This window comes from Cydia amplana, chromosome 8 (genome assembly GCF_948474715.1).
Source record: "Cydia amplana chromosome 8, ilCydAmpl1.1, whole genome shotgun sequence".
NCBI lineage: Eukaryota > Metazoa > Arthropoda > Insecta > Lepidoptera > Tortricidae > Cydia > Cydia amplana.
The window spans coordinates 985,602-1,007,864 of record NC_086076.1 but is presented as its reverse complement, the minus strand read 5'-3'; the positions used below and the strand labels follow the sequence as shown (position 1 = coordinate 1,007,864).

At 34.8% G+C, this 22,263-nt stretch overlaps 1 protein-coding gene across 2 annotated transcripts in view; it reads right to left on the bottom strand.

The window, feature by feature from the left end:
• The window catches only part of LOC134649955 (uncharacterized), a 183,932-nt gene that overhangs the window by 6,506 nt on the left and 155,163 nt on the right, over window positions 1-22,263 (bottom strand). The gene's annotated exons all lie outside the window — the stretch shown is intronic.

Below are 22,263 nucleotides of genomic sequence, written 5' to 3'. Positions count from 1 at the left end.
TAAATATAAAATCATCATGATTATTTATTTGAGGATCATTTTCAAAAATAATTATTGCCTGAATTTATTTCAACTCTTTGAGACTTGTTTTACTAAATCGAGCATGAATAAAAATGCTATATGGAATCTAAAACTTGGAAATCACAGAAAACTTTATCGAAACAAATGCCTTGTTTGCTGCTACAACGCTCCAGCACTTGTCATCAAATATTACCTTTCGATCGATTACTTGAACGAATGGACTTGGAATTTACTAAGCCAATTCTGATCTTGGGATTAAAATTAGATTACATTGGAACGGTATTGGATACCTATGACATTACGTGAATGTCTATAGCGTTTTTAGAAGCAGAAGATACACTTCTGTCTGAGCAATAAACCGGTCACTTTTGATAAAATCCTTCACACAATTTCAAATCGATCAAATCTAGTCATTTCATTGTTACTCTTGTTTTTTCATTGCCTCCACATTCATTTATTTGTTTATTATATTACCTACGAATTACAGAAAACACCTTGATAGCATTTATATCACACCTTATTTAACATATTTAATAGATTAAACAGATTTGGCGAGAACGTAAAATATTGCGCAATTTATAATCAAGTAAACAATCAAGATCTTCCTCATATTTATTTAATATTCATAGATTCGCTTCTGGCAATCCCAATTCAATCTTCGACTGCTAAAATACTGATTTTATTATACATATCTATTAAGTATGTATAACCATATCAAGGTTATCTTTAAATTTTTATTAAATTTAATATACGGTAAATATTAATTAGTACGTATTAAGATAAGATGTTTCAATGTCATAAATTAGTACTTATCCGTTAAAGTATTGCGTGATGACCAACAATTGGAATAATTACATGCAATCTTGTAGTGGCAGATACTTACCAACTTAAACCTAAATTAAAATACTTTAAACCAAACTAAATAGGACCTTAAATCTAAGGTACAAGAGATCATTACTATTTTTTTAGACTGTAATGATATCTTGTCCCAAATGATTTAAGTCAAATGGAATTAGAACTAATGCCAATACGTTAATTCAACATTATTTCTTTATTAATTCGAATGTGTTTGCTGTACCGGCGTGTGCGCAGCCTTCACCCACAATCTCGGAATGGCGTGTAAAGACAATAGATGCGTCTGTACTACAAGATGGTGACCAGAACTTTGGAGAGGTAAATAGTTGTAAGTATACAAATGTTAAGTGAGGTCGTGTATGCTGAATTTGGCATTTGAGCCTATGATCTTGGGTCATAAAAAGATTGGGTAATGCTCAATGGGTATGTGAGTTTTAGGTTTAAAATGGGGTCTCTATTGTTTCCCAAAAAGGTTAAAGTCATAATGTATTGTTTTTCCGCATTGTCGTTAGTCATAATTTGGTTTTTCTCAGAAACTCGTAACTTTTCAGGATTGCCATAAACAAACCTAACCTTACGTATCTTTAGCATAACCTTACAAAAATCATGAAAAATTAAAGGTTTCCAAATCATGACTAATGATAATCTGACAATCATTACATTATGACTTTCAATAATTATGTCCAACAAAGAGGTCCATTTAAAATGTTTTAATAGCATATGTTCCAAAATATAGCATTTACGATACTTACATTAAACAGATTAATATCAAGATATGAATTTCAAAGGAAAAGCTACAAGACTTACTCTAATAAGGGTTTCTCTAAGATATCCTGCGGTAATTATATTTCTTAGAATTGTATCGGTATTATATTGGATTTATAGGTAACAAAAAAATACCTAAAATCCTAAGCACCAATTTAAATAAAAAATAAAATAAAATAAATAAAAATAAATTTATTTTATTTCAAAAATTGTCTATAGCTTGTGAGTTTTCGTTATTCACATATTCAATTCAGCACTTTTTACTATCAACAGCTCGAGTACCACTTCATCGATCACTCATTAAGAATAAAACTTTTAATACGTATTTCATTTTAGTTTTTCCCTTCTAATCCCTGTAACATACACAGAGCTATCATTACCTCATATTTGCCTATTGTCTCATACTATGCAAATGCCTCATTTGACTAAAATGGTTGGGTCATAGTTCCATCTTCCCACGCCACACTTCTATGGTATTCACACCTTCTGCTAGTGAGTACATGCTAATGGTCTCATGGACATTATGGACTAAGATTACATTGGTACTCATATAGTATTAACATGTGTAACTGGTCTTAATATTTGTAAGTCGGTGTTGATGCACAATTTTGGCTAGATAATTTAATGAAACGTAATACACTTAGCAAATGGAATTACATACCTATGTGTAAATATATGGGTGTATACAACTTACCTACTCAAAAATATGTCCCTGTTCTTAACTCGCCGATATGAGAGCCATGAAACATATTTTAGAACAAGAATATATATGTATATACATATATTTTTATATATAAATATAGTTTTATATAGGTACCTACACCTATATAAAATTATATTTATATTTAATTGCTAAGAGCATCTATTTATTAACTTTTGTCAAATGCCGTATCTAAAAAATAATTTTGCTGAAATACCGACAGAAAGAGGTGAAAGTGCACTAAAATTTAAATGCACAGAACTCCCATCCCGTCTTTTCGATAAATTAGGTACCTATTAGCATAAAAAAAAATCAACAGCTATTTTAACAATTATTCGCTAAACTGGATTAGGAATCGTCCTCCATATTAACCCGGGCAGCGAAATAGAACGCGAGTTCTACAACCTCCGTTGCACAAGCCAACGAGCATGTCGGCACTAACTTTCATACTGTAGCTTACCGAGTCTAGCGCTCAGGGTGTCCAGTATAACTCTCGCCAGGCGTGGCTCACTCTATTCTGTGCTTTCGCCTAGATATGAGTTACATAAAATATGTTCTGCTAATAGCTCTTAGCTTTTTGGATATGTCCGCAGGAGATAAGTAAACCTTATTGATTTAAGTATAAGTATTACCCATTTCGCAGACGGGGCATTTTATGAAAGCGACATACTACTAAAGGGGACTACGGGTCAAATAACATAATATACTAGTTAATCTATGCTACGGATTACCAGTTCGCCGAACGATATCAGCCTGCCAGTTGTTCGGAACTGTCACCTTTTGCGTTTAACTGACAGGCCGATATCGTCCGGCGAACTGGTAATCTGTGGGCCCCTTAAGAAAGGGATGAGTATTAGAGACATGTAATGAATGGGATTTTATTTTACATATCATTGTGCGCCCTAATTGTTACAACTACGAGTAGGACAACAAAGAGCACTCATAGGATGACTCATGCTAGACCGGGTCGTGCCCGGGCCGAGGCTTCCGACCACAGATATAGGAAGGAAGTAGTATTATATGCTCTGAGCTTCCGACATACTATGTCACGTGGTGCTTTCTATAGAAAATGAAGCTCCGTAAGTTCCGGCCCGACCCAGGCTGTCATCCTTTAATGGGGTTGGCCGGTCAAAGTATTTAGCAGATGGCACCATCATCGCTTGCCCTGTCAATCCCTAGAATTGTGTCAAATTTTTGTTTTTTTAATGCCCCGGATGCCAGCCCTTTAAGCCAAATCTCATAGAAAAAGGGGCAAGCTATGATGGCGCCATCTATGCGAACCTTTGGCAGTTGCCAACCCCATTAGCGCAGTTGAGCGATTGGAACAACACTTGCGTTGCGAAAAAACGTCGCATGCGCACATTAACGATCACGAACGAGAAATTCATAATTACTGCACACGTGCGTCAAGGGTGATGAGTTTGTGTACACTTCACACTGTTTTATTAGAACGTAAACGTGCCAGTGCTCGACATGCTGGTGCGCAATAGATGACATCCTGGGACCCTATTCGAGATGTAACAGTAAGATTTCGCGTCCACTTCAATTCAACAGTTGATTGAATCGCATGTTCATCAACTGCGGGTAATATCATTTGTTACAACCAATAATTGAACAAAAATCTACTTTGTTTTATTATCACTTTAAGGTTTATAATGGTTTGGTTTGGTTGTCACCTAACTGTGGATTGCTAATGTCAAATTTTAACACAGGATTCTTCCGATTCAACGGGAGTTCAAACACGATACGTCAAACGTCGCTTGTCGAATACCCCTCCTGTTATCAGCTTTATAGCTAATGACGTAAGTCTAAAGATGACATATACTGGAACAGTGACGACCATTTTTACCTTATTTGAGGTTTATTTTGCAAATAGTAATATTTGTTCATAACATGCCTCATAATGTCAACAATTTCACGCAAAAGGAGCATAATGGTGATTTTTTAGGATGTCGCTAATTATTCCGAAAAAGTTTATAATGCGAAAAATGTTTACAGAGTACACATACTTTAGCTAGTAGGTAACGTCATACTCGAACATAGAAAATAGATCACGTATTGAGTTTAGAATATTTTTCGTCAATTTTCGATCCATTTTGATTGGTCGAACACTTTTTCTGTTCACTACATCTTTATCACATAATAGTTCTGGAGCATTTTCTAAGGCCCGAGATACACTTGTAAGTTTTACTTACGTAAGTAGGGACAAATATATTTGTTAGAAAAAAATAAGGATATTCAACTCTCATTCTGTAGTATAGCTGTGTCCCTAAGTAAAGCTTACAGTCTAAGTAAAACTTACAAGTTTTGGACCTAATACCTAGAGCTTAAAGAAGCATTTGGGTTAAAAACGTGGAAAACATAATACTCAATAATTTGTAGATGTAACCGCCGTAAGTTAAACCTAATACCTAGAGCTTAAAGAAGCATTTGGGTTAAAAACGTGGAAAACATAATACTCAATAATTTGTAGATGTAACTGCCGTAAGTTAATCCTAAATAAACAACGTAATGACAGGAACTTATCTGGGTTCATACTTTATCTACGGTCATCTCACGATACAGTCTAGTTCGGTTTTGTCATGTCACGACGCAGTATAAGTCACAAGCGGTAAGAGATACTTACCAAATCTTAATAAATGTGGCTTTCCATACAGAACGGTCCTTAGGTATGCTTCAAGTGCAATAAGGACATTTTCATCTGAAATTCCAACATACATTCTGATAGAAACGTCCTTATTGCAGATGAAGTATATACCTAAAGACCTGGGTGGTACTGGTAACCCACAAATACTTATATACTTAAAAACTGATCGTCATAATAGGCAATTAAAATAGGACTTCTACAAAAACGGACGCAGACAGTTTCAATTTTACATTTATACATTAATAGTAGGTGTTCAATTTTAGCTGAAATTATTAATTATTTAGAGTGAATCCTATGATTCACTATTTATATGATAATTTATTTGATCATGTCAGAAGATATTATTTTTAGATTTTTTTTTAAAACCACCTATGATTTAGATTTAGATATTTATTCTCATAATATGAAATTACATTATAAATTATGCTAAACTAATCTACATGAATTTATATTGTGATCTGATAAAATGTCTTAAAATAATCAATCTTCTGTCAACAATTTTATCAATTTATGTCAAAACAAAATACGGGAATAACTAAGTACGAGTATCTCTTAATGATCGTCATACAATAAATACTAGGTATACATTACGTTGAATATCAATAAATGAGAACATGTCAAATGTACACGATTAAATTTACAATTTCAAATGTCAAAGTCATATACTCATTTCCTGAATAAAGTGGATTATCCAATAAAAGGACCCTCAGTTGACGTTCAAATATTTCGTCAGATGTTTCCATTCGTAATTCAGCGGGTAGACGCTCGTAGTATGTGCTTATGTATGTGCCTGATGTGTTTATAATTATAACGCTAGTCTTGAAAAATACATTGTACTTAAGTAAGGTCTTTGAATATCTAATACTTTCACCAAAAACAGCAAATTAGTTGTCTAATGTGTTTATGCTTGTGCATTTGAAGGAAAATCGCTATCCGCTAGCAGACTATAACTTGGCGCATTTCCTGTGGCTAAGCCAACTTACTGTTAAAACGAAATAACTCACATTAAAACTCGTAGCAAATAACGCTTTTTAAAGCTGGTAGGACAGTAAGGGCTAACGGTGCATAGCACGATGCACCGTATAACTTTTGACATCATAACGTAACATAGCGGAGCGGACCGGTTGTATGACCGGCTATCGGGCACTTACTATCAAAGCAATGGACAATTCGATCATGCTCTGTGACCTGGATGTTTTTAGAGTTATCTAATATATATTATGTTGGCGGCCGATCGTAAAATCAGGCCAAACGTAAAGTTCCTGTGGAATGTTTTGACGGTAGTTACAAAATCTTGAAACAATAATGGTTTTTGAAAAACGCGTTCAACCAAATGAATAACCGATAGGTACTAAAGAAACCCAAGATTTGCTCGGCTACCTAATGTCAAGAATAAATGTAAGCACTAGTTTTAACCTTGTTTACCTGGCTTTCCAACCTTAAAGAAAAATAGGTTTTGTTGAGGTTGAAACCATTATTCGAACCATTTTTTTTATAATTTTTAACCGTAATTTCCTATTGATAAAGTTCTCACACAAACATGTTCAATAATTAAAACAAATAAGGATAACTAACTTACATAATTAACTTAGATTAAATATTAATGTTTGACGACCGGTCTGGCCTAGTGGGTAGTGACCCTGCCTGTGAAGCCGCGGTCCTGGGTTCGAATCCCAGTAAGGGCATTTATTTGTGTGATGAGCACAGATATTTGTTCCAGAGTCATGGTTGTTTTCTATGTATTTAAGTAGGTATTTGTATATTATATCTATCGTTCTCTGAGTACCCACAACACAAGCCTTCTTGAGCTTACTGTGGGGCTTAGTCAATTTGTGTAAAAATGTCCTTTAATTTTTTTTTTTATTGCGTGCGAATATTAAGATCATAGATATCATGACAAGTTTTAGATTGAGTAAAACTTCTTGGGAGGTTTAAGACATAGGAAGAAAAAGTTTGGATCGTAAGTACTATTATTCATATTTTAGGATAAGGATATTTATCAGTATAACAATAAAATATAGGTATAGAATACCGATCTACTTTGCCTATAACATAACCTATATTTTATAATTTACTTTATACAATGAATGATATTTCAATGTAAAAATATTATTATGCAAATTCAGTTCGTGAAAAGTTACACTTACATAAAATACTAAGCACTTAATCAGAAATAATACTCAATTCAATACATTCAAGTTATTAAAACATCAACAACTAAGCTTTAATGTGCTCGCACGTACCCGGTATAATCAATTCAAAACCAATCAGCTCAACGCCAATCCTTTTCAACACTATTTCACAATTAAAACGCAATAAACCAATAATTACTAGCCCACAACTGTTAAATTAAGAAATAATTACTTCTCATTTAAACAACGGCGGTCGTAAATTAAAAATTAAATTTGTAACACCTTTAATTACATACTCATCAATTGATTTAACGTTGACTTTACCGTGCCAAGGTTCATGACGTCTGTTAAAGCTATGATAACTGTCAATTGTGATACGTAATGTGTGACGTTTGGCAATCGTTTTTGGAGGCGTTGTAATGACACTTCGTTATTTATTATGTTATGATACAATGTGTAGTAATAACTGTTTCTTTGTAGTTCTATGAACTTACGTACGTTAATTTAGATTACCACGCAAGAGTCTAGCAAATGATTGATAAAACCTAACCTTAAAAAATGTGGTTTTAGTCAATATTGAAGCATTATTCATTGTAGACTCTGTGCGACAAGAGAAGAGTTGTAGAATGTCCCATACATTTCAAAATTCTTCTCTTTTCGCACAGACTATATCTTGCTGGAAAGCGTATACCGTGGTCTATACGCATTACGCTAATAACTTCAGAGGTGAAAAAGTTGCGTTGCTAACCTTTTACAGTCGGCAATATATTTAATTTAAAAATGGTAGGTTCCTATAATAATAACATAGAGTCGTTATATTCCAATGTGCACCGTAATTGAAAATGCGTCTGTAGGTGTTTTTAAAATAGTTGATCAAATATAAATGATAGTTGTAACAAAAATAAATCATCTCGAAAACCGATAATGCATATTTTAAAAGTTCCCCCTCTCTTTTACTCTGCACTCTGGCTCTGGAGTATGGAGTTTGGAGTATGGATAAAGGTAAAGTTACTCGGCGTCTGAATTATTCTTGGTGTAATTTACTGTCCACCGACAATTGATAATTTTTCCGTTTTTGATGACCTTCTGTCGGATGTGAGTTCCCAGCGCACACATCATATAATAATGGGCGATTTTAACACGGACTTACTGAGGGACAACTATTTTAGTCAAAGATTATCCTAAAAAAGTTTCTATCACTTTCAGTTTTAACAAGATGTCTGACCTATAACCAAGATGCAAGATGGTGCAAGATGTTCCCGATCTCCGTAAACTGTTGTAAAGTTCGCTAAGCGAGTGCGCTTGCGCAAGTAAAAGCTGCGTAAGGGCCGAAGGCTGGGAAAACGGATTGTAAGTATTGTAACCGGCCGGTAAAATGCAGCTTTGCGGTGACATTCTATTGTGATTTTATAGTTTACAGAACTTGCATTTCAACGATAACAATTTGTAGGCATTTACTGTCAGTAGATATGAACGGTAGCCGGTATAAGTAGTAAATTTGTAAAATGTAGCATTGCGCTGTGATATTACATATACATATTGTATTGTATATTATGAAAGTTATAGAACCTATACCTATTTCACGATGGTGATGATGGGCTTTATTGTAAAATTATATGAGAGACATTGTTTACTATCAGTATAAAAGAACGGTAGCCGACATAGTGATGGACTTTGGTAAGAGAGTTGTAAAATGCTTCGCGCAGTGACATTTATTGTGCTGGATTTTATAGTTTACAAAACTTATATTTCAAAGCGATAACAATATGCACTTGCTGTCAATCATACACATAGACGGTAGCCAGCGTCAGTAAGGTCAGTATTACGTGACACCATTTGCAGTCCTCATTTTTAGACACTTAAGTATTCTGTGGAAATTCTAGTAACTACAGAAGACTAAACAAATAAAAATGTCAACATACTTAATCAATTCGTAGTTAAGATCGATGAAATTATGGATTGCTACAATAAACCTGTAAGGTGTTGTCTCTCGATAAAAACCTTTAGGTCGAGTCAAATAAAGGACTCGAAACATTTTGAGCTACTCTAAAAAAATCAAAAAGGACTTGACTTAACACTCAAAAGACTTAAGTATTTAAAGTTCTCCTAATAGTTTTCTAAGAGACTTTACACCAACTCTACACAACACATATTGAACAACGATAATGCATCCATACATTTTAGCGCTCTCCGCTGACCAGCACGTTTAACTGGAGCGAATCCTGCGCTCACCGTATTGCACACTTTACTAGTTAGTAAACTATAGCTATACATAAACTATGTATAAACTATGTAACTACATCTGAGATTGCACCGTGCGAACGTTTAGATTGGACATTGCAGTTTCAAACGCAAAAGTGGGTGAAGCTTTGTTGGTTTAATAAAGCATGACGACAGTTTCTTAGATAGGTGTGAGGAGAATACTGATTTCAGATTTGTCGGCACTATAAGTAATAAAACAATTCACTGTGGTTTGTTACGAGGTTGCGCCAATATTTGCTTCATGTGTAAAACGAAAGACAATTAGGCCATGAAAGGAAATAACAAACCGCAAAGTTACACTTTTACATTCATTACAGTTTAGGTTTCGCCTAAGTTTTTATTGGAGATTTATTTATAATAGATATGTATATATATACATATATACATGCCTATTTCCCGGCGGGGTACGCAGAGACCACGGATTTCCACTTACTACGATCCTGACATTCCATCTTTCACTTTCATAACATTCCTCATACACGCTCGCCGGTTTAGGGTGCTCTTGACCTGGCCTTTCTTCAGGATTTTCCCGATCTGATCAGAGAAAGTCCGCCGAGGTCTACCCCTTCCAACTAAGAGGATTTCTTCTTGTTTTCATTTACAATAAAACAGATCACTCGGAGTGTGTAAATTTATTACTTCTTGACATTTCTGAATTATTTAATTTTGAGTTGAGTCCGTTTTGTTCAGAGGACTGACTGACTTGAAAAGGCTAGCTTAGCAATATTTTTTATCCGACATGTACAACCACACGACAAAACTGTATTGTTGATCAATATGTATTAAGTATATCAGTAAGTTGCCTCAGGTAAAGTCACACGTAAGTAGCACACAGGAAAGGGACATTAAAAAGCATTTAGCATGCTACCTTGCTTAACCCTAATAGACTATCCACATTCACCAAACTAAGTGACTAGGTACGGCACTATGTACCGTCGCCACAGCCAACTAACCTTTCATAAACCTTATTGCAATCACGATAACGTCTACCAATGGTCAATTCAATTGCAGTATCTAGTGCATAGGTTTACGCAAGTTTACCAGGTCGGTCCGAAAGTTGTGCTATTAATTACGCGAAGCTAAACGATGGGAATTGGCGATTGGGAAATGTTATGAGCGCGCCATTTCTCAGTGGATGTGTTTACGAGCGTGATTGAGACAAAATGTTGGACTATAAATTGGTATCTGTTTAAATATAGATGTTGAAATAACGATTGAACTACTTGTCTTGTCTATCCTTCGACTTAAGTACTCGTTTAGTTTGATTCCAACATTAGAATGAGAATATCATCTAAGTACCTACCTGTCTTCCAACACTCAGGAATAAAATATATGTTCGAAGAAAACACTCGATATTTCTACGTAAAGTGTCATTCTATGGAACTTGCTAACTGTATAAACAAACCGCCATATTAAAATTGTCTCTGAATGTCAATTTACTAGTGACTTTTGTTTACATAGCAAGTTCCATAGAATGACACTTTAGGTACCTAACTATCCTCGTCCTGCCCAATGTGATTCCTAAAGGACATATTCCATTTTTAGCAAGTTATGAATGAAAAGCCTGGATAGGTTAAGGTTACACTGAAACTTCTTTGTTTACTTAAAACGTGAAACAAAACTCTATTTTCCAAATATTTTGGTTTAAATTTCAATGGAATACTCCATTGAAATTTAAACGAAGGTGGGCAGGACGAGGCTATTTGTTCTACACCTATCGTTTGCAATATATTTATTCCAACACTTAAAAACATGGGAAATAGGCATTGCAGCAATCTCAGCATAAAAGTCAGTATCCACAAATAATTTGAAGGCGACATACGTCTATATGTTGCAAGTATTTCCCACATTTATTCACACCGCTTTCCGCATGGTGCAAAAAGCTAGCATTGTATTATTAAGCCTATACTATTAAACAAGCAATACTTTTTAAACATTTCGATTAACCTACATAGGTACAAAACTTTTGTTATTACAAAAGTAATTAATCGAGTTGACTTTATTAGTTGTAACATACCTACCTAATTTTAACTTTTAATTTACAGGCCTGAAAAATTAATTTCTTGAACTTAACATACGTACGCCCATTCAAAAAGTATTACGTGTGGTAATACTCAAGTCTTATTCATAAAAATCACAGTCCCGTTTTACGTCCGTGTACTATAGGTAGTAGCTGCGTATTCCACTCACCAGGCGAGTCATTAACTTGTACAACACCAGTGTAACTATCCGTAAGAACTATGTAACAAGAAACATTGAGCGATCGATTCTGTAAGCAACTGAAACAACTGGCACAGTGCATCTGGACGCTAGTGTGCGTGTATTGAAGGCTACTTTGCTTTGCGTGTGTGCGTGAGGTAACGGCACCATTGCCGGTCAGTGGTCGGTGCAACTGATTCAAGAACTATGTTACTGTTGCATTGCGATATTATTTGAGTATTGATTTAATTCTAGGCGCCGCGCCGCCTGGTGAACATCAGTCTGTAATTACTGTACTAAGGAAAAAATAAGATCTTTATCAGAACAGCGACAATACCTAATTCAAAAGCTAGTACCTAAAGTTCAAGTAGCTTCAAATTTTTTGTAAAACTAATGATCTACTTAGCTGCTGGCTTTTTAGCGATAAGACATTGTTGCTAAGCTCGTTATGTTAATTAAAATGTATTTAATATTGTTTTAATTGTGCACAATAAAGAATATTACTACTACTACTACTATTTAAATGAACTACCCAGGTCAAAGTTTAAGGATAATTTAAATAGGAACGAATTACAGTAAATAGGTAGCTTTCTGTTTTTCACATATGACTTCTGTCTAGAGTGTCTAATACCTTAAGGCTGAGGTCGTAAGATCAAAACATGATAAGTAGTCAGAACCATCTGTTGCAAAACGTGACTAAGAAAATGGTTATGTTTTTATAGTCTACGTACTCTAGCAAATATGGCTATCCAATAGCTAAAACCGAAGGCCATAAGGTTATTGACTATCTATCTTTGATTTTATTCAAAATAATGTTTTAAATGCTAATAAAACACACCGTCTATCTGTTACTCTTTTCACGGCATTTACCCTTGAATGAAATGTGTAAAATACAATACCTATACAGGTTGGTCTAATATTTTTATTGCAGCATATTGTATACCTACGTTTGCGTTTAGGTATCAAAGCTTAAGGAGTATATTTTGCAGACGATACTGTTTGTTTTAGCACGCAACTAAAAAGTTAAATGATTTCTAATTTTTAATAACATTTTGTGAAAGATGTGTAAGTCGGTTTATCAAAATTATTCCTTATAATTCTTTGTTCATGTATTTTTGGCCCAACCCGTAAAAAGTGTAAAACAACAGGTTGCGTTGGTCCGCTCTACAGGTTGATTCATTGAATACTATTTAGTTTTTTTAATTTTATTTTAATGGTTTTGGGGGAGCACTGGAAATGATAGGTTAGTTCCCGATTCGCCGGATTCTTGTTTCGCCGGATTCCTATTTCGCCGGGTTTACTTTAGTACGTCACAATCCGAATATATAAGAATCCGACGAAATAAGAATCCGGCGAAACAAGAATCCGGCGAATCGGGAACTAACCAAATGATTCAGACCGGATCCCACGTAGGCAGAGCCACGGGCAAATCTAGTAGGTATATAGAGGTACTATGCTTAATAACCATATGTCTTTAAAACGTGACTGTATGAAGATGCGTCCGATTAAAATAACAAGTAAACTTGTAATTTGCATAATTATCTACACACGAGGGGCAGAGATCAAATCATTGTGATGCATGGCATTGATGATCTGAGATGCAACGCGAATTACGTAGGAAACAAAAGCTAAGTCCATTTTGATGTACAGGCAATTGTGCGGCTAATTACTACGGTAATGGTACCTATATAGACTGACGTAAACATTTGCATAGACGGCACTTTAGTTACGCAAGTAGAGTTTTTTTACCACATTTTGTAAACGTTGTCACTGATTTTGTGTACGTAAATATAGTCTGTCAAGCCATTTCCATCAGTAGAAAAGAGCGTCAAATTTAAAAAATGTAGGCGCAAAGGGGTAGGTATCGGCACATAGAAAATTTGAATTTCGTGCATTTTTCTAGTGACGAAGTTGTTTGACAAGCCATACGACCATAGATCAAATTTTAACAAGTCAAAATGTTCTGGGTTCCTAACAAAATAAACAGTAGACCCGTTTGTGAAATTAAATATGTAAAATAAACGCTACCTAGAGACTATCTTGCGTACCTATAGTTACATAGATGTACCTACAATATTATGATCAGATTAAGTTTTTCCTTTATTTCGGTATTAAACTGAAATATTAAAACCCGTCGCACGCGTCCGCGCGTCAGTTAGTGTTGATTTTTTTATTTTTCGTTAACCCAGCTAGCGTACGCCCTAATAAGGGGAACTATCCAAATCAGTAAAACATATCAGAGAAAACAGTTTGCGTCAGCTTCCTTAAAAGACAAATTAAAGTTTCACCTGACTAAATAAGTACCTAATTTCCCTCTCAAAAGTCTGAAAGGATCTGCCATCGTCTAAAATGGTCGCGTTTCGCGAACGCGTTTCACTTTCGACGCAACACGATCGACATGTGTTCGCGACATTATACGGGCATTTGACTTAGAAAATTACACTTTCAAAGTTTTTAGCTTAGACGTTTTTGAATCTCTTTATAATTCATGCGATATCTGCAGAGAGAAGTCGGTAGATACTTATTTTACATAACAAAACATAACTGATGCTACAAAACATTTTATTAACTATCACAAAAAATACATTATCATTACCCTAGCCAAGAAATGGCAATGATAATTTACGGAAAAGAGAGCACAAAGGTAATCGTACTTTATTAAAAAAAATCCTCCATTTCTTTGTTTTAAATAAAAGCATTTTTTTGTTAATAAGTGCCTATTCTTTTCTTGCTTCCTTATAGGATTACCTAGTTATCAGAATTTTAATAGTGCTATATATCGTTAATAACGAGACGAGCATAATTTAGACATCGAATCAAAGTCGAAATAACAGTTTTATTTGTACCATAAGTGTAAGGCCTGAGTGGACGCTCATGTTGGGCGTGCAGCGGGGCAGGGCGTGCGGCGTGCATGTTTAAACAAATGCAAGCGTATAGGAGCGGCCTTAGTGCACGCTGCTCAAATCACTTGTGAGTCCGACGCCACGCTGCACGCCCCGCCGAACGCTCCGCTCCGAGCGTCCACTCAGGCCTTATACTAAGACGTCATTTTTAGACTGCGACTTACTATGTTTCCATCACAAAAGGTCAGATCGTGGCTGAGAACTCAATTTCACACCGATTACTTATTCTGCAACCAACATAACTTGAATCATGGCTATTAATAGGTTTAATATAAATTAGGTATCAAGTAATATTGGTCGACGAAGCTTTCGTTTGTATATGCAAATGTCAGTGAATCTGACATTTTGTGAAAAGACGTTCGTATGAGTTTGACTAGTTAATTTAAAATGTACCTCTACCTACGAACTAATTAGGTTATGTCTAGATTGGGTATAGTAACGTATCATTAACCAAGGAATAACGTGAGAATACAATACTTTTATTACTCACAACTTTCACAAGCCTTAATGAACTTCGTAGAGTTAGGCCACGTTAAGTTTTTATTGGCAACATTTAGAAGAGTGGTGGTATTGTCAAATATTACACTTTGTTGGACTCTAAAGTCGTACGGAATTATTAATGGCACCGAAATGTCATTACCATTTTTCAACAATTTCACAAACAAATGTCTGTGTTAAACTACTAAGCATAATCAAGACACAAAAATGCTCTTACTTATATAATCTAAAATGTCAACAGATACAATAATAATGTATCGAATAAATATAAAGGACGAATGTAGGTAATCACCACGAATATATCACTCTATTTACATAATTTACGCAGGAATGTGTGGGTGTGACTCTTCCGCTATTGTTCTAATGTTGTTAGCGGCGAACACACATGTCATCCGCATTGTTTATTAACAATTTATTAGCCTTTTTGCAAAGACAATAAGGTTCACAGTTGATCAGTTAATTTTGCTATTAGCATATGTCACCAACAATGTTTTTGACTGATAACAATGTCAGAAGCGGTTGAGTGGTTCATTAATATTAACTTATCAAGTTGATGAATTTATTATTCGTGTAAAGAAAAATGTCGAATCATGATCGATACAAGAAGTTTGGTATCGTAACTTAATTACGATTGATGTGCTGCAAATATATTAACACTAGTTATTTTTTCACTGTGTTTTTATCTATTGGTTATACTTTTTTCTCACGGATAAAAAATCTGATTTCTGAACTGAACCTGGGTTTCTTAGATCACAAAATTCGAGGAAATTCTAAAGATCAATAACAAATGACGTTATCCCTGATAATATTTTTGTACCTAAAAACAATAAACATAAATAATACCTATAGTGTAATTACTTACCTCCAATTACATTTTAAGTTGCTTTTTTTGACGTTCAGTTTGAAAACGAAACTAAATCAATTCTATTTTTTAATAACATACCTAGACAGGGCTTTAAATACCGTTAAAAAGTTGGTATCGTTACCACAAGGTGACAGATCTAACGTTAAGTTCTAACTAACGTTAGACCAGGTACCGTTAGTTATACTACTCTTTACCGGTAACAAAATGGTAACGTTAGCAGCTGTCAATTTGAGCTAACGTTAAGTCAAAGGTATCGATACACCATTTTTAACGTTAGTAGGTAACGTTAACAACTGCTTATTTACGTTTGATTCACTGATAGATGCCATCATCGTTGACAATCGAGCGAATGTTCATTCACTCTCAAGCAGAGATGGGCATTTCGTAATTGATTCCTGGTTCCACGATTACTCGAAATTACTTTGTAATCTGATTACCGATTCCCAGATTACTTAGTAATCTAACAATACCGAATTACTAAGTACTTACACTTCCAATTAAGGAATCAAGAATCACCTTTTCTAATATTACAATTACTAGTAATTGAAATCAATGTCGATTCCTCATTACAGGAGTGCATTACTTGATTCCTTTCAGATTACATTTCGTACTACTACTATCAAAAGTACATTTCGATAGTAGATATGTTGTTGATGTTGGCTTAATACAATGATATTATATAACCATAGATAGGTTATACTCATACTTGAGGAGCACAAAAAATACTTCCATATTTATTTCTGAGCCTACGAAGAAATCTGTTATTTTTGATTAATTTTCTCATTCCACCCATCTTTGTCATACTCGTTGTTAAACATAAGCTCGTCTCTTTCTATTTCGGTGTGCGGGAGCGCGTTAGCACGTGCACATTTCTCGCTTGTCCAGTCGCGACTAAAGGCAACTTGTCCAATTTGTCACAAGGTAAGCGCTTCAATTTTGGAACGCCTATAACCTATCTTGAGTTATAAATCATTGGCTTAATAGATATAGATGCACCTTATTTAGGGTTGCCAGATGGTCGGGATTTGGCGGGATTCTCCCGATTTTTAGCATGTGCTCCCGATTCCCGACCAAGTGAAATATGTCCCGAAAAACAGCTTCACGTTATAAAACAATAATTTCAAGTTCCGAACTGTCGTCAAGCGAGCGAGCGACCCGTGTCAAGCGCGTCAGCGTTATAAAAACGTCTATGGGCAGAGCAGTTGACGTAGTGCCAATAGTGTAAAATATCGTTGTTTTTAATACAATTACTTTAATTTGAATGTTTTTTTTGTCCCGACTTAAGTCTCAAAATCCCGAAAAATTTATATTTTTTCCCGATAATAGCGCCTTTCGATCTGGCAACCCTAACCTTATTTGAATCAGGTGTACAGATTTCGAAAATGACCATTTTGGAATCCAAGATGGCGACCATGCAGTATGTCATAAAAGTCGTCATGGATGTCGTTTTATACGTTTCAGGGAACCTCATTATCATTTTTGAAGACCTATCCATAGATACCGCACACGTACATGGGTTTGATGAAAAAAAATTTTTGAGTGCAGTTCTAAGACTTCTAAGTATGGGGAACCCCCAAAATTTATTGTTTTTTTTCTATTTTTGTGTGAAAATCTTAATGCGGTTCTCAGAATACATCTACTTACCAAGTTTCAACAGTATAGTTCTTATAGTTTCGGAAAAAAGTGGCTGTGACGTACGGACGGACAGACAGACATGACGAATCCATAAGGGTTCCGTTTTTTGCCATTTGGCTACGGAACCCTAAAAACGAATAAAAAGAAGAAAAAGAGAGAAAAATCTTTATAGGGCTGGATCTCCTAAACCGTGCCTCGTAGCATAAAAATAATAAAAATTTCGTTCCTCTTCAGAACCACACGCCGAACAACCTATCAAATTAGGACATTATTATTATTATTTCACATTGCATGTAATAATGTCTCAAATAAGAATTTAAGTTTCACCATTCTAGATTAACATAAAGAATAATGACATAAGACTATGAACTCTAACTACTAGAATTAAAGTTTAGTTTTACTAACGTACCTACATAATTATCTTTAATCGAATTTAATTGAATCATTTTTACAAGCAAGCAGTAACATCAATAAATAGGTGTCTCATTTAATATAATCCGACTAAATTACATTTCAGCAATACCTCCATATTTCACAAAATAAATCAAGACATTATCCAACCTATATAATATTGACGTATATTATATCAAAGACGCCTGTACCTAATATAAACCGACCAAGTAACGAATTAGCTATACCATCATATTTAACAAAGTAATTTATGACGTTTTGCAATCTTCTTATTTTGGCAAATATATTCCGACACAGCCGGGTGGTATTCTATCTGTCCAATCTCGGTCCAATGTGTATTTGCGTCTCACATTTTGCTTAATGAGAGAGTGAGACGCAATGCATATTGGACAAAGATCTTAAACAAGTAGAATACCACCTCTTTCATTTGATAAACATAAAGAATAATGACAAAAGACTATGAACTCTAACTACTAGAATTAAAGTTGAGTTTTACTAACGTACATAATTATCTTTAATGTATTTTGACTGATTCTATTTCAATTTGACAGAAGCCCTGCCGTATTTATGGTCAATAAGGTCTACTGGCCTTAAAATTGTGTATGAAATTACAAGCAAATATCAGCTTAAAGAATGATAGTGTTAACGTTAGTTTGGTAACGTTAGTTTATAATGTGAATTGGGTAACGTTAACAAGCCCTACAATAAAAAGTAAAATTACCGGTAAAATTAACGTTAACTAGCTAACGTTATAATAATGTTAAGTTATCAAGTATCGTTACCATTTACTACCGGTAATAAGGTATTTTTATGATTTTAACGTTAAGTAACGTTACTTTATAATGTGAATTGGTAACGTTAACAAGGCCTGTACCTAGATACTCGACAGCCAATTGGCTGCTTTCCTACTAGTTAAATCAGCTTCTTTTTTAGAACTGTCAAAACGATTTGTTAATATGGAATTTATATGAAAACGTGTGTAGTGACGTCACAGTCAACTCGCCTACTTTTTATACTTCCATCCGATTTATTAAATAGAAATTGTGTTTAAAAATAACTGCTATCTGTGTTTTTCTAATAATTATCTGGTGCTTTATTTCGTGCACGGTGTGAAATAATTTATTTTGAGTAGAGGAAAGTACCCAATTGTTTTTCTATGGCAGGCCGCTAGTCAGAGGTTAGATCGAGACTGAAAAGATTTGTGTAAAAGTCCAAATTGCTCTAAAACTCTGCTATTGTGTTGAAAGAAGTTATCCCACAAATTACCAAGCTAGATGATCGCGTTTGATTCTTTTTTCAGTGTGTTTGATAGTCGGAATTGAATTCCTAAATACATATAATTATAACAAACAAACCAATTAACAATACTTACCTAGTAAGCTCTAGGCAATCTAGGCATACCTAGTGTAATGACTCAGTCCTGGTAATGACCTCATGCAGATACCTTGCGTTATCACGATACCATAACAGCACGACTTTATTAGCGAAACGACGAAAATGTAGCTGACTTTAAGGCCAGGAATGTTGAAACGCTGGTGCATTGGAAAAAACGACAAGCCACGCAAACAACGAAATCGTTTTAGAGATTCTGTTGAACTTTAGAATGCAGTCACCGTAAAATCTCAACTCGATTGCAAATTGGTTGTTGGACTGGCAGTGTAAAATCAGGCCCTTTTTAGGGTTCCGTACCCAAAGGGTAAAAACGGGACCCTATTACTAAGACTTCGCTGTCCGTCCGTCCGTTCATCTGTCACCAGGCTGTATCTCATGAACCGCCATAGCTAGACAGTTGAAATTTTCACAAATGAATTATCTCTGTTGCCGCTATAACAACAATACTAAAAAAAGCGGCCAAGTGCGAGTCGGACTCGCCCATGAAGGGTTCCGTATTTAGGCGATTTAAGACGTATAAAAAAAAACTACTTACTAGATCTCGTTCAAACCAATTTTCGGTGGAAGTTTACATGGTAATGTACATCATATATTTTTTTTAGTTTTATCATTCTCTTATTTTAGAAGTTACAGGGGGGGGGACACACATTTTACCACTTTGGAAGTGTCTCTCGCGCAAACTATTCAGTTTAGAAAAAAATGATATTAGAAACCTCAATATCATTTTTGAAGACCTATCCATAGATACCCCACACGTATAGGTTTGATGAAAAAAAAATTTTTGAGTTTCAGTTCGAAGTATGGGGAACCCCAAAAATTTATTGTTTTTTTTCTATTTTTGTGTGAAAATCTTAATGCGGTTCACAGAATACATCTACTTACCAAGTTTCAACAGTATAGTTCTTATAGTTTCGGAGAAAAGTGGCTGTGACATACGGACGGACAGACAGACGGACAGACGGACAGACGGACAGACAGACAGACATGACGAATCTATAAGGGTTCCGTTTTTTGCCATTTGGCTACGGAACCCTAATAAAATAAAATAAACATTTAAGGGAGGCTCCCATACAACAAACACGATTTTTTTGCACTATTTTTTGTTGATGGTGCGGAACCCTCCGTGCGCGAGTCCGACTCGCACGTGGCCGGTTTTTTTTAAATACATAGGTGATGTATGTGAAGGTTCTAAGGGTAGATTCAATGATATTGTTGACCAAGCTAACTCTGCGCCGACTTTTAAATGACAAAGCGTGGAAGTGGCAGTGAATCGCCTGATGGTAAGCAATACCGTCGCCCATGGACACCTACAACACCAGAGGGGTTCAAGTGCATTTTAGGACTTTTAAGATGGGAGCGTTCTGGGGGATTCACAATCCTAATGAACCGTACGATTTTACATATATACATACAATACGTAATCTCTAGCAAAGGCTGCTTTGCAAATAATATTGATCTGGTTTGTTCAGTATAGAACTGACCTAACAATCTTTGATTGATCAATTCAATTAGTTATCTACAAATCCCTTTCTATAATCGTGATCCATTTATACACCTCTCACTTCGGGCCCTACATTTTCATCTCCCAAACATTGATGACCCCTAACTCCATAGTAAATATTCACCATCAGGGAGCTATTTTATACTGGTTTATATAAAGCAGTTGGAATAAATTTAATGGAATACATAAGTACATAACAGTTCGTGCCCTTTGATGATCACGCTGCTATAGTATCCGCTTTCTGAGATCATATTTAAATACAATCACGTGTCTTTGAAGTAAATCCGTAAGCGTGAGGAATGGGACATGGAATGACAGGGGAATGATATTATGGTAATGATGGCGAATGGTAATGTTCTGGACAATGTATTTATTTCCATCTTGTGACTTTTTGAGGTTAGCTGGAAGATATCCCTCGAAGGGATGTTTGCCTTTGTAATTTACTTAGGTACTTACTTGAAAACTGGACTGTAGGGCACTGATATTAGTCGTGTGTTGTATTTAAAATGAGTAATAACTTCTGAAACATGGAAATAAAATACATACCTACAGTCATGGCCAACCACTAAACATAAAAAAAAACTTATTGAATTCAAATTACCTCTTTTCTTGATAAGGATTAACCTACTAAAGGTTTTATGAGTACTAAATATAGACTCAATGATTCTTTGCCCGCATAGCCTATACAACTAGAAACAATTATTGTGAAATCAAGGAAGCTATCCGCATTTTTTTTTTTCGTTTTTTTACGAAATATAGTATAATAACATAATAAAGTTTACATTGATATCAAAAACATACGAATTTCTATCATGATCGTCGAAACAAAAATGAATATAATAATCGTAATTATAATGTTAACAAAAAGGATTTAAGTATTTCCAAAATAAATAACAGCTGTTACTATTGAATTTATATGGACTTAATCAGTTTTAATACTAACCGAATCAATTGTATAGCAATCCTGATAGGTCAACTGCTAATAAACGTTCTACAAGTTATTTGAAACGAATGGTCCGTTCTATAATCATAAACGTGCAATTTCATTATAATTTGTGGTCGGGGACAGGTGTCTTTCATAAGTCTGTTTATATTGTATTTACAATCTAAAAGATATTGTTTTGATTAATGTCCAACTAGCTTCTGGACGAACTTAGCGGTTAAAGCTTGAAGTGGTAACAGAAAGACAGATACGAGATACGAGACCTACTTTCGTAACTATTTAGGTATATTCGAGTATATAGTTCTGAATGTTAATATTAGTTGTGTTTAAGATAAAAATACACAATTATGTACACACAAAACAAACATAAGTACCGTGAGACATACTGTTTTGTGAAACAAAGTATGTTCCAGTGTTGATCGACAATAGAAGTGTGTTTGAGAGTCAAAATAAAAACTTAGCGTTATTGTTTCTACGGCAACTGAATCAATATTTTAGCTTTTACTAGTAAATTTATGGGTTTCATTGTTGTCA